The sequence below is a fragment of the Lithobates pipiens genome, unplaced genomic scaffold (genome assembly GCF_037356315.1).
Source record: "Lithobates pipiens isolate NorthernLeopardFrog02 unplaced genomic scaffold, aLitPip1_a1.2 Scaffold_18, whole genome shotgun sequence".
NCBI classification, from domain to species: Eukaryota; Metazoa; Chordata; class Amphibia; order Anura; family Ranidae; genus Lithobates; species Lithobates pipiens.
This window is the reverse complement of record NW_027507758.1, coordinates 38,902,192-38,917,888: the sequence shown is the minus strand read 5'-3', so window position 1 is coordinate 38,917,888 and position 15,697 is coordinate 38,902,192.

The window sequence follows — 15,697 nt, the reverse complement described above, 5'->3', positions numbered from 1 at the left end:
CTGGCCTGCACAGAGTCCTGACCTCAACCTGATAAAAAACCTTGGGATGAATTAGAGTGGAGACTGCAAGCCAGGCCTTCTCGTCCAACATCAGTGCCTGACCTAAAAAATGCGCTTCTGGAAGAATGGTCAAACATTCCCATAGACACACTCATAAACCTTGTGGACAGCCTTCCCAGAAGAGTTGAAGCTGTTATAGCCACAAAGGGTGGGCCAACTCAATATTGAACCTTAAGGGCTAAGACTGGGATGCCATTAAACTGGTTGTAAACCCATTTTTATAACTTTATTCTACAGGTAAGCCTATATTAAGGCTTACCTGTAGCTACCCTGGATATCTCCTAAACCTGTACTGTTTAGGAGATATCCCCCTGTGTCTACATGTGTTGAAGTGATGGGCACATGCGCACTGAAGCGATGGTACATCACGCCACTGCTTCAATTGGATATACCCTTACCGCCGACGTGACGTAATCGCGGCTCCGGCCAATCACTGAACCGGAGCCGCAATACCCGGAAGTAAGGTCCGGGAGAGATGTCCGTGGCTGGAGGGGGGTCGAGGATGGCTACGAGGGCTTCGATGTAAGGTAAGTAGTACATAATGTACTAGTATGCTATGTATACTAGCTCATTTTGCCTTTATCTTGCAGTTTTTTGTTTTTTTTAAGGGTTTACAACCACTTTAAGGCTTGATTCACACCTATGTATTTTTAGTGCTTTTTGCAGATTTGCACTACAGCCCATTTAACATGGCTTTCTATGGAACATGATCTGTAGAGCGAATCTGCAAAATGCAAAAAGCAATTAAAATTCATAGGTGTGAATCAAGCCTAAAGTTCATATCCATGTAAAGACAGGTGTCCCAATACTTATGGTAATAAACTGTATATGGCACGCCTTGTCAAAAATTTTAAAGATCAATGATGATGTTCAAAATGCAGCATCTCAAAGTCTCCAATCATTAGTTTAGTGCAGCCGCTATATTAGTTTGTTTTTTAGTTAATAAATATAAATATCTGCATTTGTATTCTAGTTTATGATAGAAATACTGTTGCATATGTGTCTAATATTTCACATGTGCAATTTGCATGTGAACTTTTTTTTTTTTTTTTTATTATATACATCACCCACTTTAACTCCTAATAACCTCAAAAGGAGGATTTTGCATTTTCACAGTCAATTAAATATCACAGCAAGTGATAGGAAACAGTAATCAGTTGGAAAAAATGAATACCTGTCACCTACTGCTGATAAGTGACAGGTATGAAGTGCTTCCAATTAATTACTGTTATTTTCTGGTAAACAAGGTTCTAAACACGGGTTTGAAACTATTCTGGAGGATGGCCTTTCATATTCGATCGTTTTACCTTGTCTGTTGTTTATGTGGCCGTAATCCAGTGGTTCTCAATTCCTGTCCTCAGGACCCACTAACAGGCCAGGTTTGCAAGATAACTGAAATACATCACAGGTGCTCCATGATTGCAGTATTCTAGTCTGCATCTCCCCAAGGTAGGGGCTCTTTAACACGGGGCGGATCGGTAGTGTGAAAGAGGCCTAACACTTAAAGTCTGGCCTGTTAGACCCCATACACAATATTAGATTTTCTGCAGAGTTTTGTCTTCAGATTTACCAAAACCATCTAGTGCAAGGGCCTGCCTGATTGCATACAAATTGAAACTCTTCGCCCCTGTACTAGGGATGAGCTTGGTGCCATCGCAGTGCATTGCTGGCTCATGATTGGCCAAGCATGCACTGTGACCCCACATGCTTGGCCAATCACGCAGGTTTCCGTTACATCAGAGGGGAGCGGGGTCACCCACACGTCATTGGGGAACCCCGGCTTCCCCACTTGCGTCAGAGGGGGCGGGGTCAGGTGACGGGTGGCCCCACCCTCCTCATAGAAGAAACATCAGGCCGCCGGGATCCCGCAGTGTCTCCGACAGTGGAGAGAGAGGAAGGATGGATGGACTGCGCTGGACTGAGAGATCACCCATAGCTGGATCAGATCAGCCATCGCTGGACCCCGGAGAGATGATCATCCGTCGCTAGATAGCAAGAGTGGATTACCGCCGCTGGAATCTTTTTTTATTTTTTTTATTTTTAATAAAGGACTTTTTCAAAAGTGTGTTTGTCTTATTTAACTATTTTTTACACTTTCTTTGTGAAATGGTAGGGGTACTTTTGTGCCCCCTACCATTTCAAACAGGGGTGGCCGGGATCTGGGGGTCCCCTTGTTAAAGGTGGCTTCTGGATTTTGATAAGCCCCCGCCCGCCTCATCCCCACAACCTTGGCCGGTGGTTGTGGGGATGAGGCCCTTGTCCCCATCAACATGGGGACATGGTGCTTTGGGGGGGGACCCCAACGCATCCTCCCAATGTTGAGGGCATGTGGCCTGGTACGGTTCAGGTGGGGGGGGGCGCTCTCTCATCCCCCCTCTTTTCCTGCAGCCTGCCAGGTTGCATACTCGGATGAAGGGTTTGGTATGGATTTTTAGGGGGAACCCCACGCCAATTTTTTTTTATTTGACACGGGGTTCCCCTTAATATCCATACCAGACCTGAAGGGCCTGGTAATTGAATTTGGGGGAACCCCACGCTTTTTTTATTTTTTTATCAATGACTTTCAATGAGTGCTCTCTGCATTTTTTCCTGCAGAAATTACACTTTGTGCAGGGACAGTTCTAAGCACGGGAAACATGCGCCCCTTTAAAGGCATACTATAAACACCCCCCAGGTATGAAATTTAAAGGAATATTACACTTTTATTGTTTCACTTTAATCATTATTAAAATCACTGCTCCCGAAAAAACGTACGTTTTTTAAAACTTTTTTTTGCATTGATACATGTCCCCTGGGGCAGGACCCAGGTCCCCAGACACTTTTTAGGACAGTAACTTGCATATTAGCCTTTAAAATTAGCACTTTAGATTTTGAACGTTCAAGACCCATAGACTTTAATAGGGTTCTAAAGTTCACACAAAGTTTAGGTCTGTTCGCAGGTTCTGGTGCGAACCCGAACAGGGGGGTGTTCGGCTCATCCTTACTCACCAGCCCACATGGCTATCGTTCTCCCTGGAGATTTGCCCGGCAGTGTTCTCTGCTGTACTTCCCTTGCTCGCGTGCTTCCTGGTCAAGATCCCTCCATGTGTCATGAGAAGGGGGTCCCTTCTACACCCGAGCCAGGGCCTGAGTTCACCCCCCCCACCCCAGACTAGGAGGCTACTCCCAAAGGCCTCCGACAGCCTAACACTCCATCTCCATCTTCCACCCGAACTCCACACTGCTCAGCTGGGCTGACCCTGAGTATTTGAGGGGGCCTGCCCCCTGCCAACCCATCTGTTAAGGATTGGTCAGGGCCCTCAGAATACTCCAGGCTGCTCCTCCTCCCCTTCACGCCCATCCTCCTGGAATCTTCTGCTAGTTTCCAGAAGTATTATTATTATTATTATTCAGGATTTATATAGCGCCAGCAATTTACGCAGCGCTTTACAATATAAAAGGGAGACAATACAGTTACAATACAATTAAATACAAGAGGATTAAGAGGGCCCTGCTCAGAAGAGCTTACAATCTAAAAGGGTGGGGCAGGTGGTACAGAAGGTTATAACTGTCGGGAATGAGTTGATGGAAGTGGTAGGAGATTAGTTTGAGACGTGATAGGCTTCCCTGAATAGATGAGTTTTCAGGGATCGCCTGAAGGTAGCAAGAGTAGGGGATAGCCGGACCGGTGGAGGTAGCGAGTTCCAGAGGATTGGAGAGGCTCTAGAGAAATCCTGGAGACGAGTGTGGGAGGAGGAGACGAGAGAGCTTGAGAGTAGGAGGTCTTGAGAAGAACGGAGGGGACAGTTTGGGTGATATTTGGAGACAAGATTGGTGATGTAGCTCGGGGCAGAGTTGTGAATGGCTTCGTATGTGGTGGTTAGTATTTTGAATTTAATTCGCTGGGTGATTGGGAGCCAGTGTAGGGATTGGAGGAGAGGGTTGGCAGACACTGAGCAGTTGGTAAGGTGGATAAGTCTGGCAGCAGCATTCATGATAGACTGAAGAGGAGATAGCCTATGGAGGGGCAGGCCAATGAGAAGGAAGTTGCAATAGTCAAGGCGAGATATAACAAGGGAGTGAATGAGGATCTTGGTAGTTTCATTTGTTAAAAAGGGGCGAATTTTAGAGATGTTACGGAGGTGAAATCTACAAACTTTTGACAACGATTGGACTTGGGGCTGAAATGACAAGTCAAAATCTAGGGTTACACATAGTACCCTGGCGTGAGGGGAGGGCCTGATGGTTGCATTGTTGATTTTGATGGAAAAGTCATGGAGGGGGGCATGTGCAGGGGGGATTATTAATAGCTCAGTTTTAGAGAGGTTTAGTTTAAGGAAATGGTGTGACATCCAGGCTGATATGTCAGTTAGCAGGTTAGTAATGCGAGAGGACACTGAAGGAGTGAGGTGAGGAGTAGACAGATAGATTTGGGTGTCATCGGCGTATAAGTGGTATTGGAAGCCATGGGCGGTTATCAAGTGACCAAGGGAGGAGGTATAAATAGAGAAGAGAAGGGGTCCAAGAACAGAGCCTTGGGGGACCCCCACAGAAAGGGGCAATGGAGAGGAGGATACAGAGTTGTAGTTGAAGCTGAAGGAGCGCTGTGATAGATAGGCAGAGAACCAGGAAAGCGCAGAATCTCGGAGGCCAAGGGAATGTAGTTTTTTTTGAGGAGGAGCGTGTGGTCAACAGTATCAAAGGCAGCAGAGAGGTCAAGTAGTAGGAGTATGGAGTACTGGCTGTTGGTTTTAGCAGTTAGTAGATTGTTAGTGAGTTTTAGTAAGGCAGTTTCAGTGGAGTGCTGAGAGCGAAAGCCAGACTGTAATGGGTCAAGAAGGTTATTTTCACTGAGATAGGAGATAAGGCGGTTGTAGACTAAGTGTTCTAGAAGTTTAGAGGTGAATGGGAGCAATGAGATAGTTCTTAAGTTGTTCAGGTTGGTGGGGTCCAGAGAGGGTTTTTTAAGTATGGGGGTGATCTGCGCATGTTTTAGAGGGGAGGGGAAGGTGCCACTTGAGAGGGAGAGATTGTAGATGTGAGTGAGGGAGCATAGGATAGAATTAGAGGGTGATCTTAATAGTTGTGAGGGAACAGGGTCCAAGGGACAATTGGTTATGTGAGCGTCTGAGAAAAGTTTTGCAACCTCTTCAGTAGTAGCCAATTCAAAAGAGGAGAGTGTTGAATGTGCTATTGGGCCAGGTATGTTGGGTGGGGAAGATGTATGCACAGCGGAGGTGTCCTCGCGAATTGCATCAATCTTGTCTTTGAAGTGATTGGCAATCTCTTGGGCAGTGAGTGAGTTGGTGGGTAGAGGGGGTGAGGGATGAAGCAGAGAGTTAAAAGTTGAGAAGAGCCAACGAGGACTGGATGACAAAGTATTGATAAGAGATACAAAGTAGGCTTGTTTGGCAGCATGGAGGCAGGAATTGTATTTTAGAAGGGCAGATTTATATATGGTGAAGTCTTGGAGGCATTTGGTTTTACGCCACAGCCGTTCAAGAGCACGGCAACGTCTCTTGAGATTTCTAGTGTTGTCAGTTTGCCAGGGTTGTAATGGTCGGGGCCTGATTCTGCGTGTGGTTAGAGGAGCAAGTGCATCTAGTGATGAAGAGAGTGAACTGTTGTAGACAGAGATGGCAAGGTCAGGACAGGACAAGGGAGAGATTATATCATATAGGTGGTCAGTAGCAGAATAGAGAAGAGAAGGCTTAAGGTGGCGGAGGTTTCTACAAGTGATAGTTTGCTGCTTGGAAGGATGGGTGGTTGGAGACAAAGATACAGTGAAACTAATGAGGTTGTGATCAGAGAGAGGAAAGGGGGTGTTTGTGAGGTTTCTAGGGTTGCAGAGATGGGAGAATACAAGGTCAAGGGTATTACCATTAGAGTGAGTGGAAGTATGTGTCCATTGGGTTAGGTCAAAAGATAAGGTTAAGTCAAGAAGTTTAGCTGTAGTTGGGTTGTTAACGTTGATAGGAATGTTAAAGTCACCAAGAATGATGGTGGGTATTTCAGAGGAGAGAAAGTAGGGTAGCCAGGTAGCAAAGTCATCAAGAAAGCGTGAAACCGGTCCAGGAGGCCGATAAATTGCTGCAATCCTCAGAGAAATAGGAGAAAATAGACGAATACAGTGCATCTCGAAAGAAGAGAGGGAAAGAGAGGGAGGGATGGGAAGGACTTGGAAAGTGTATTGTGGGGATAGAAGGAATCCAACTCCACCTCCTTTCTGTCCATTGGGTCTGGGGGAGTGAGTCCAATGGAGACCACCATGGGAGAGGGCAGCAGGAGAAGCTGAGTCCAAATTGTGAAGCCAGGTTTCAGTTATGGCGAGTATGTTGAAGCTATGAGAGACAAAGAAGTCATGTACAGATGTTAGTTTGTTACAGATGGAGCGGGCATTCCAAAGGGCGCATGAGATAGGGGGGCTGCTTTGAGGAAGCAGGGGGATAGAAACTAAATTAAGTAGATTGCGGGAAGTAGGGGGAGGTCTCAAAAATTATCCCTGTTAGTCACACCAGCCTCTCTGAGTCATTCAACCTTGACCCAGAAAAACACACAGGTTTGGCTGCCAGCCGAGCCTTGCAATTTACCTACTCTATACAAAAACACCAGCCCTCTAGCAACACAGTTAGGGGGTGCTACATGCAGTATGATAGCAGTTTGACAATCAGCTGTGGGGGATAACACTAGAGTTGTATCATTGTATTTGTATGCAGTAACAACTTTTCTGCATATTGTGGGAATGTGCATGCAAACATTTTAACAGATTTTGAAACATTTGTGATTTTTTATATTTTTTTAAAACAAGTTCAATTCTAATACTCAAAAATAAATGTTGATATTTTAATTATAATCTGACCTTTTGGTTGCTTTAAAAATCCCACTGAGTATTTTCTACTTTTCTAGAGTATTAATATTCAACATCATTGCAAGAATGAATGATCTTCACAGACAATCCTTATTAACCCCTTCACTCCTAAGGGTAAAACAAATGGCTGAGCTCAATTTTGCAGCTTTGATATGTGTTAGTAAGGCCTGTTTCACAACTATGCAGGTGGCAGTTTGCATATTCCAGGGGGATTTTGCGTTTTTCAATACACGTTTTTGATCCATTGAAGTCTATGAAACCAAAAATCAGAAAAAAAATCCCTGGCCCTTTCTATAAAATGGAAACAGGTGTGAACTGCATCTATAGGAAACCATGTTAAATGGACTGTAGTGTGTTTCTGCAAAACGGAAAATCCCCCCAAAAAAATGCATAGGTGTGAACCAGGCCTAAAACCATTCATATCATGACAACTACTTTGTGCATCCAAGTGGAAATGGATATCTCCTGATTTTTTTTTTATTATCAAAGAAATAAAAACTGTCCCAAAATAGTAAAAAATATATATACTTTTTAAATGTAGCTGTATATTTCTTGTTACTACCATAACCTACCACCAAATAACAACCCAAAATAAAATCTCCTGCTCCTGGTGATTGCAACAATACCACATATGTGTATGCTATTTGTTGTGTGTAGTACAGCCCAGAAACAATAGTGAGCATTTTACTTTTTTTTTCTCCAACCTAAAACACTGAAACTAATGCCCTTTACACACGGTCGGACTTTCCGACGACAAAATCCATCTGATTTTTTCAGACAGATTTTGGCCCAAACTTGTCTTGCATACACACGGTCGCACAAAGTTGTCGGAAAATCCAATCGTTCTGAATGCGGTGACGTAGAACATATACGACGGGGCTATAAATAGGGCAGTAGCCAATAGCTTTCGTCTCCTAATTTATTCTGAGCATGCTTGGCACTTTGTCCATTGGAATTGTCTACACACGATCGGAATGTGCGTACAGGGCATTAGGCTCTATTCACACTAATGCGTTTTTTGATGCATTTTGCAGATGCAGGGACATTTTTTAACATGGGTTACTATGGAACATGTTCACATCAATGCAATTTTGTGCCTCTGCATTTTTGGAAAGGGTCGGAGACTTTTTCCCCACAAAGTCTCCCAGCATTTTGCATGTAATAGACTTCAATGGACCAGCATCAAAAAACGCAAGTACTGTGTTTTTTACCGCGATTTTGGCGCAATTTGTGTCTTTTTAAAAAATAATTTACACTGTATATATCTGGTTGCTAAGTAGTGGGGTCGGGAAGCCAGTGTCCTATCATATACAGTCCCCCATCGGATAGTGTCCGCTGTGTACTGCGCATGCGCAGTACACAGCACACACAGATTCCGAAAATAGCCGAAGATGAACGGCACCTGCACCGTGAATCCAGGTTCTAGCCCCACCATCCAAGTGGACATAGAGTTGGAATATGGAAGAGCCCTCTCATTTTCCCAGCCCTATGTCCGCTTGGATGGTGGGGCTACCACCTTGACTCACGGTGCACTCATCTTCTGCTCCGTACTGTGCAAGCGCTGCGCATGCGCAGTACGGGGCAGACACTATATGATGGCCGGACTGAATATGCCAGAACACCGGCCGCTGCGTCCTTAACAACCGATGAATCATCAACTGTCGGCTGGCTTCCCTGCTGAATGTAAAAAAAAAGAATTGCTGGCTAAAAAAAAAATTGTGGAAAAAAAAAAGCCTGGGGTGTCTCCCCCCAGGTCCATACCAGGCCCTTGGTTCTAGTATGGGTTCAGAGGTGACCTCCCCATGCCCAAAAAAAAATGGTGTGGGGTCCCCCCCAAAATCCATACCAGACCCTTATCCGAGCATACTGCCTGGCAGGTCAGGAAAGGAAGGGGACGAGCAAGCACCAGGTGGGGGATCTGCGCTTCTTCCCATCAACCCTTGTCCGGAGGTTGCCGGGGTCTGCGGGCAGGGGGGCTTATGGGAATCTGGAAGCCCCCTTTAATAAGGGGGCCCCCAGATCCTGGCCTGCCCCCTATATGAATGAGTATCGGGAACATTGTATGCCTACCCATTTACCAAAAATAAAAGTAGTGTAGTGTGAAAAAACAGTAGACAGTTTTTGACAAGTCTTTTATTAAAAATATCTTCCTCTTCCTTGCTTCTTCCGCCGGTCTTCCTCCATTTTATCCTGAAACTTCCTCCTCTGGGCTTCTCCTTATCCTGCTTATTTTTCCACTCTTCTTCTTTCTCCTGTCTTCTTTGTCCGGTGCTCTTCTTCCTCTGCTGCCGACAACCCTCCTCCGATGCTGCATCCCGTCCCCTCCCGATGACCCTCTGATGCTGCGTCCCGCCCCCTGCCCGGTGACCCTCCTTCGATGCTGCGGCCCACTGATCTGTCCGTGCCGATGTCAAGCATGTCTTAGATAACGATGGGGGCATGGCCATCAGATGACGCCACCTGGAGACCACGCCCCTTTGTGATGTCACGACCCCCCATTAGTGGGCAGTCATGTCACAGGGAGCGGGGCCTCCAAATGGCGTCATCTGATGGGCACGCCCCATCGTTATTTAAAACATGACATTGGCACATGGACAGATCATCGAGATATAGCATTGGGGGAGGGTTGTCCGTGGCAGAGGAAGAACACCGGACAAAGAAGACAGGAGAAAGAAGAAGCGGGAGAAGGAGAAGCCCGGAGGATGAAGATGCGGGAGAAGATGGGGGAGGAATGGAGGAAGAAGCAGGGAAGAAGAAGATATTTTCAATAAAAGACTTGTCAAAAACTGTCTACTGTATTTTTTAACACTACACTACTTTTTATTTGGTGAATGGTTAGGGGTACAATGTACCCGATACTCATTAACATAGGGGAGGGGGCTGGGATCTGGGGGCTCCTTTATTAAAGGGGGCTTCCAGATTCCCATAAGCCCCCCACCCGCAGACCCCGGCAACCTCCGGACAAGGGTTGACAGAAAGAGGCGCAGATCCCCCACCCGGTGCTTGCTCGTCCCCTCCCTTTCCTGACCTGCCAGGCAGCATGCTGGCAACATGGGGGCAAGGTGCTTTGGGGTGGGGGGGGCGCAGAGCCCTCCCTGCCCCAAAGCACCCACCCCCCATGTTGAGGTCATGTGGCCTGGTATGGACCTGGGGGGGACCCCACTCTGTTTTTTTTTTTTTTACATTCAGCGGGAAAGCACGCTGAAAGTTGATGACTCATTGGTTGTTAAGGATGCGGTGGCTGGATTCTCAGCCCCCTCCTTAGCAACCAGCTATATACAGTTTAAAAAAAACACGTAAAAATCGCGGTAAAATTGCTGTAAAAACGTGTGTCCAAAAACACAGCAAGCACCGCAAAAAGCACTGCAGAAACGCTCAAAAGCAGCATGCATAGATGTGAATCGAGCCTAACTGACACTGATGCTAATTAAAAAAAGAAAAAGAAAAAAATCCTAGTGAGAACACACTCTGCTTCCAACATATTGCTAATGTTCTACTGTTTTCCTGTTTTATTTTGCCTGTCTTTTTCTACCTTCTTGGTGCCTTGCACCTGGAACATTACTTATATGTTCGTTTGCAACATGTACCACTATTATTCCTTACTTTACAATAAAAACTAATGAAACAAAAAAATAAAATCCTGTCCAAAATATACTAACCCTGACCTTGACCCAAACACTAACCATGGCACTGACCTAGGTCAAATTTTGATCTAGGTTTTTTCCTTTATTTTTCTTGTTTATTTATTTTACAAACATTTTTTTTACAAACACTTTTTTGTTTTTGTTTCTGCGAGGTGCAAGAAAGATACATTGTATCCTTCTCCATTCACAAAATGAAAAAAAAAAAAAAAAACATGTGGGCGGGCTTCACAGTGACTGATCATTGTGGTAGCCAATCAGGTCAATCGAGTGATCCTGGTTCCAATCGTTAGTATGGGGCCCGGGGGCCCTCGGTGAGACCCCCTGGTCTCTGTGCTTGGAGTGCGCACGTAAAAAAGACCAGTGCAGCGAGGCCACATATATGTTTTATGTCAACGTAAAGTGGTTAAATTCCACCACCAACAGTCAAGCGTAATTTATCAGACACAATATATTATTTTTTTGCTAAATGTTATATTTTGGCTGGACTGTCCCGTTACAAAATGCATGCAACATCTCGAAGACCATACTTTAGCTTGTTTATAATAATGAAAATTTTCTATGAAGCAGAATACAAATTGTGCTCCATCTAGTGGATATATAACGATGATGAAGTCATTGCAAAATTACAGCTGTCTTTATATCAGCTCAGGAAACATCTGGTTATGATGTGGGCACTTGGTTACATCTGTTACTTTCTTTCACTGGCTTATATAGAAAAATGTATTACTTATAACCAGAGCCACCTTTTTAAAGCACAGAGTAACAAGGGTTGTATTTATCAAAATAATTTCAATGCAGTACAGCAACACGACAGAACAAGAAGTCACTTAATAAAAATACAGTAAAACCTTGGATCGCGAGCATTATTCGTTCCGGAAACATGCTTGTAATCCAGAGCACTTGTATATCAAAATGAATTTCCTCATAAGAAATAATGGAAACGCAAATGATTTGTTCCACAATCATTTATTTATAGGTCCTTCAGTTTATAGTCCATATAAAAAGTTTATAGCAATGTGATTGGTTGTGTAACCATTAAATGTCCATCCAAAAATGGAAGCCTCCACAAGGGGATAAGAAGCAAAATCCAGCAACAGAGTATAAAAGAGAAGAGAGGCGCCTCTAAGTGTAGTAATATGGATACATTTAATGAAGGTACAACATTTAGCAACTCACATGGTGATGATTAAAAGAGGCACATCTAAGTATGCAGGCATCCGGGGTAAAGCTGTCCACATAGACCATCCTCCGCACCACCGGCTCTCACCGCTGTCAGTCTGCAATCATGATTGGGAAGACTACCCTGCAGTAGAGCGATCAGAAAGCGAGGCTTGAATTGCTCGTGAAGCACAGCGTGGAAGGGACAACATCAATGGTGGTGTGGAGGATGGTCTATGTGGACAGCTTTACCTCGGATGCCTGCATACTTAGATGTGTGTCTTTTAATCATCAGTGAGTGTGAGTTGATAAATGTAGTACTTTCATTAACTGCTTCCCGACCGGCGCATGACGATGTACGTCGTCAGAATGGTACGGACAGGCAAATGGACTTACAGGTACGTCCCTTTGAATTTGCCGCCGTGCCATTGTGTGCGCACCGCCAGCACCTCCGTGAGTCCAATCGTGTGTCCCACGGACTCGATCGCCGTGGGGATACCCACGATCGCCTCACGGGGAGGAAGAACGGGAAGATCCTGATGTAAACAGCATCTCCCCATTCTGCCTAGCAACAAGCGACACTGATCTCTGCTGCCAGCAAACAAACCTGTCCGGTTGCTTGCCTGCTCGCACATTCGCCCCCAGCCCCGCACTTACCCCATCCAGGTCGCAGGCAGCTTCGGCGGTTTCCCCGACTTCTCCTCCTGGCCAATCCGGTCGCTTCTCCTTTGGCCAATCCGATCGTAGAACCCGCTTACTGTCCTGATTGGCTGGGAGAAGCAGGAAGACAATAGCGAATCAACATTTGCCAATGTCATAAGTGGGCGGACTCGGGGCACAGTGCTCTGCGCCCCAAGCCAAACCTTTTTGAAGCCAATTAGAGCCTCAGGCTCTAATCATGTGCTTCACAAATAAAAAATAAATCCATCTCATGGAGATTAGGGGGCCGGCGCATGGAGAATAGGGGAGTGGTGCCCCTGCGCCCCTTATGAACTGGCCGCCGCTGGTGTATATAAATGTCTATGCAGTAGAACAAAAGTTCATAGAGTCAAATTGGAGCTTTAAGAAACAGATAAGAAGAACAGCAAGGCGCAATCTGAGTGTATTATATTAACCACTTGCCGATCGTGCTATAGCCGAATGACTGCTACAGTGCGGGCAGCTAGTTCTGGGAGGCTGTAATATGATGGCCTCCCGCGATCGCGTGTGCTGCAGGGTGTGGGTGACTCACTCTGTGATTGCTGCTGCTCACAGTGATCAGTTGTGTCCAATAACAGCTAATCACACGTGTAAACAGAAGCCGGTTATCAGCACTCCTTTCCTCGTGCTGACAGCATGACGAAAGGAAAAGAGAGCCGATATCCAGCTTCTGAAAAAGGGACATGTACATTGATAATCAGTGCACTGATTATCAGTGTCCTGTTTATGAGTACAGTCCCAACAGTGCCCACCAGTGCCTCCTCATGAGTGTCACCTATCAATGCCGCCTACCAGTGCCCATCAGTGCTGCCTATCAGTTCCACCTATCAGTGCCCATCAGTGCTGCCTTTCAGTGATGATCAGTGCCACCTGTCAGTGCCTATCAGTGCAGCCTTTTCAGTGCCTCTTCATCAGTGCAGCCTATCAGTGCCCATCAATGCCTATCAGTGTTTCCTCATCGGTCCCGCCTATCAGTTCCCATCAGTGCCACCTATCAGTTCTGATCAGTGCCACCTGTCAGTGCTCATCAGTGCAGCCTCATCAGTGCCCACCAGTGCCACCTCATCAGTGCCCATCAGTGCAGCCTATCAGTACCCATCAATGCCCATCAGTGCTGCCTCATCGGTGCCGCCTATTAGTGCCCATCAGTGCCACCTATCAGTGCTCATCAGTGCAGTCTCATCAGTGCCCACCAGTGCAGCCTATCAGTGCCCATCAATTCCCATCAGTGCCGCCTCATCAGTGCCCATCAGTGAAGGAGAAAAGTTGCCTGTTTGCAAAATGTTATAACAAACGATTAAAACTTATTATTTATTTATTTTTTTGCAATATTTTTTGTCTCTATTTGTTTATTTAGCAAAAAGAAAAAAATCCAGTGGTGATTAAATACCACCAAAATAAAGCTCTCTTTGTGTCAAATTAAAATGATAAAAAAAATTATTTTGGTATGACCGCACAATTGTCATTCAAAGTGCGAGAGCGCTGAAAGCTGAAAATTGGCCTTGGCAGGAAGGGGGTGAAAGTGCCCAGTAGGCAAGTGGTTAACAGATTTATTGTGGTGAAAAGACAAATGACAATTCACATTGTGACAGCTAAAATCAGGCTCATCACATAGTAAGGGCTTCCGATGGACAGTCTTGACAACAAGGAACCTCAGTCCAGGACAGAAACGCTGGATGGATGGATAATCCGGGAGGACCAAGAGAACACCAGGGGGCAACTAAGTGCAGCATTAAATGTATTGAGAAATACAAATAAATTAGCAACTCACATGGGAAGAAGAGATGGCACTTCTTGTATGTAATTTGTGGGAGGTCAGCTCATGCATTTGGGATAGGGAGTCACTTAATCCTGCGAGCTGCCATTTGTCTTTTCACCACAATAAATCTGTTAATATACTACATTCAGATTGCGCTCCTGCTGTTCTTCTTATCTGTTAGGTACAGTTAGTTTGGCTCCCCCGTAGTAAGAGGAGCCGGGTTGATTATTTAGGCCTTCTCAGTGTCTCACACACTGCCTGCAACTCTGTTGCTCTGTTGGATGCAGGTCCCTAAACACACACAGTGTGGATTTGTGGACCTGTACCCACACGGATATCAGATTAAGAGCAGTGGCTGTGCTTGTGTAGCCGTTACATCCTGACATGAATGGGACTGCCTGAATGAGGATGCACTGAACACATGTGCATCCTCATGCCCGTGGGGGCAAGCATGGCCCTCGCAAGCTTAACCACTTGAGATCCGCGCTATAGCCAAATGACGGCTACAGCGCGGATCTCCTTTTCCGGGACGACGTCAATAGACGTAGTCCCGTGTACGAGCGGCCTGCGCGCCCCCTGAGGGGCGCGCGCGGCGCGCTCTGTGATCGGCGAGTCCATGAGACTCGCCTGATCACCGATCCATGCAAGGGGTCGATCCCGACCCCTTATCACGTGATCAGCTGTCAGCCAATGACAGCTGATCATGTGATATAACGGAGCCGGTAATCGGCTAGTATTCCTCCTCGCGCTGACAGCGCGAGGAGAAAAAAGAAAAGCCGATCACCGGCGGCCGTGATCGGGACATCAGTCCCGATCAAGGCCAGCAATGCAAGCGACCACCTGCCCCCTGCCAGTGCCCACCTGCCCCCTGCAGTGCCATCCTGAATAAAAGTAAGTGCCCCCCGTCAGTGCCACCCAGCAGTGCCCACAGTGCCACCCACAGTGCCACCCACAGTGCCACCCAGCAGTGCCACCCACAGTGCCACCCAGCAGTGCCACCCACAGTGCCCACAATCTGCCTCAAAGGTGCTGCACCCCCGTGCCGCCCATCAGTGCCCAGCAGTGCCGCCCATCAGTGCCCAGCAGTGCCGCCCATCAGTGCCCAGCAGTGCCACCTATCAGAGCCACCTATCAGTGCCACCTATCAGTGCCCATCAGTCCCACCTATCAGTGGTACCTATCAGTGCCCATCCGTGCCACCCATCCGTGCCACTTATCCGTGCCACCCATCCGTGCCATCTTATCTGTGCCCATCTTTGCCCATCAGTGCCGCCTTATCTGTGCCCATCGGTGCCGCCTTATCTGTGCCTATTAGTGCCGCCTTAACTATGCCTATGAGTGCCCACCAGTGCAGCCTATCAGTGCCCACCAATGCAGCCTATCAGTGCCCACCAATGCAGCCCATCAGTGCCCACCAATGCAGCCTATCAGTGCCGCCTAATCAGCGCACTTCAATGAAGGAGAAAAATGACCCGTTTGCAAAATTTTATAACAAACTATTAAAACATGATTTTTTTTTTGCATCTTTTT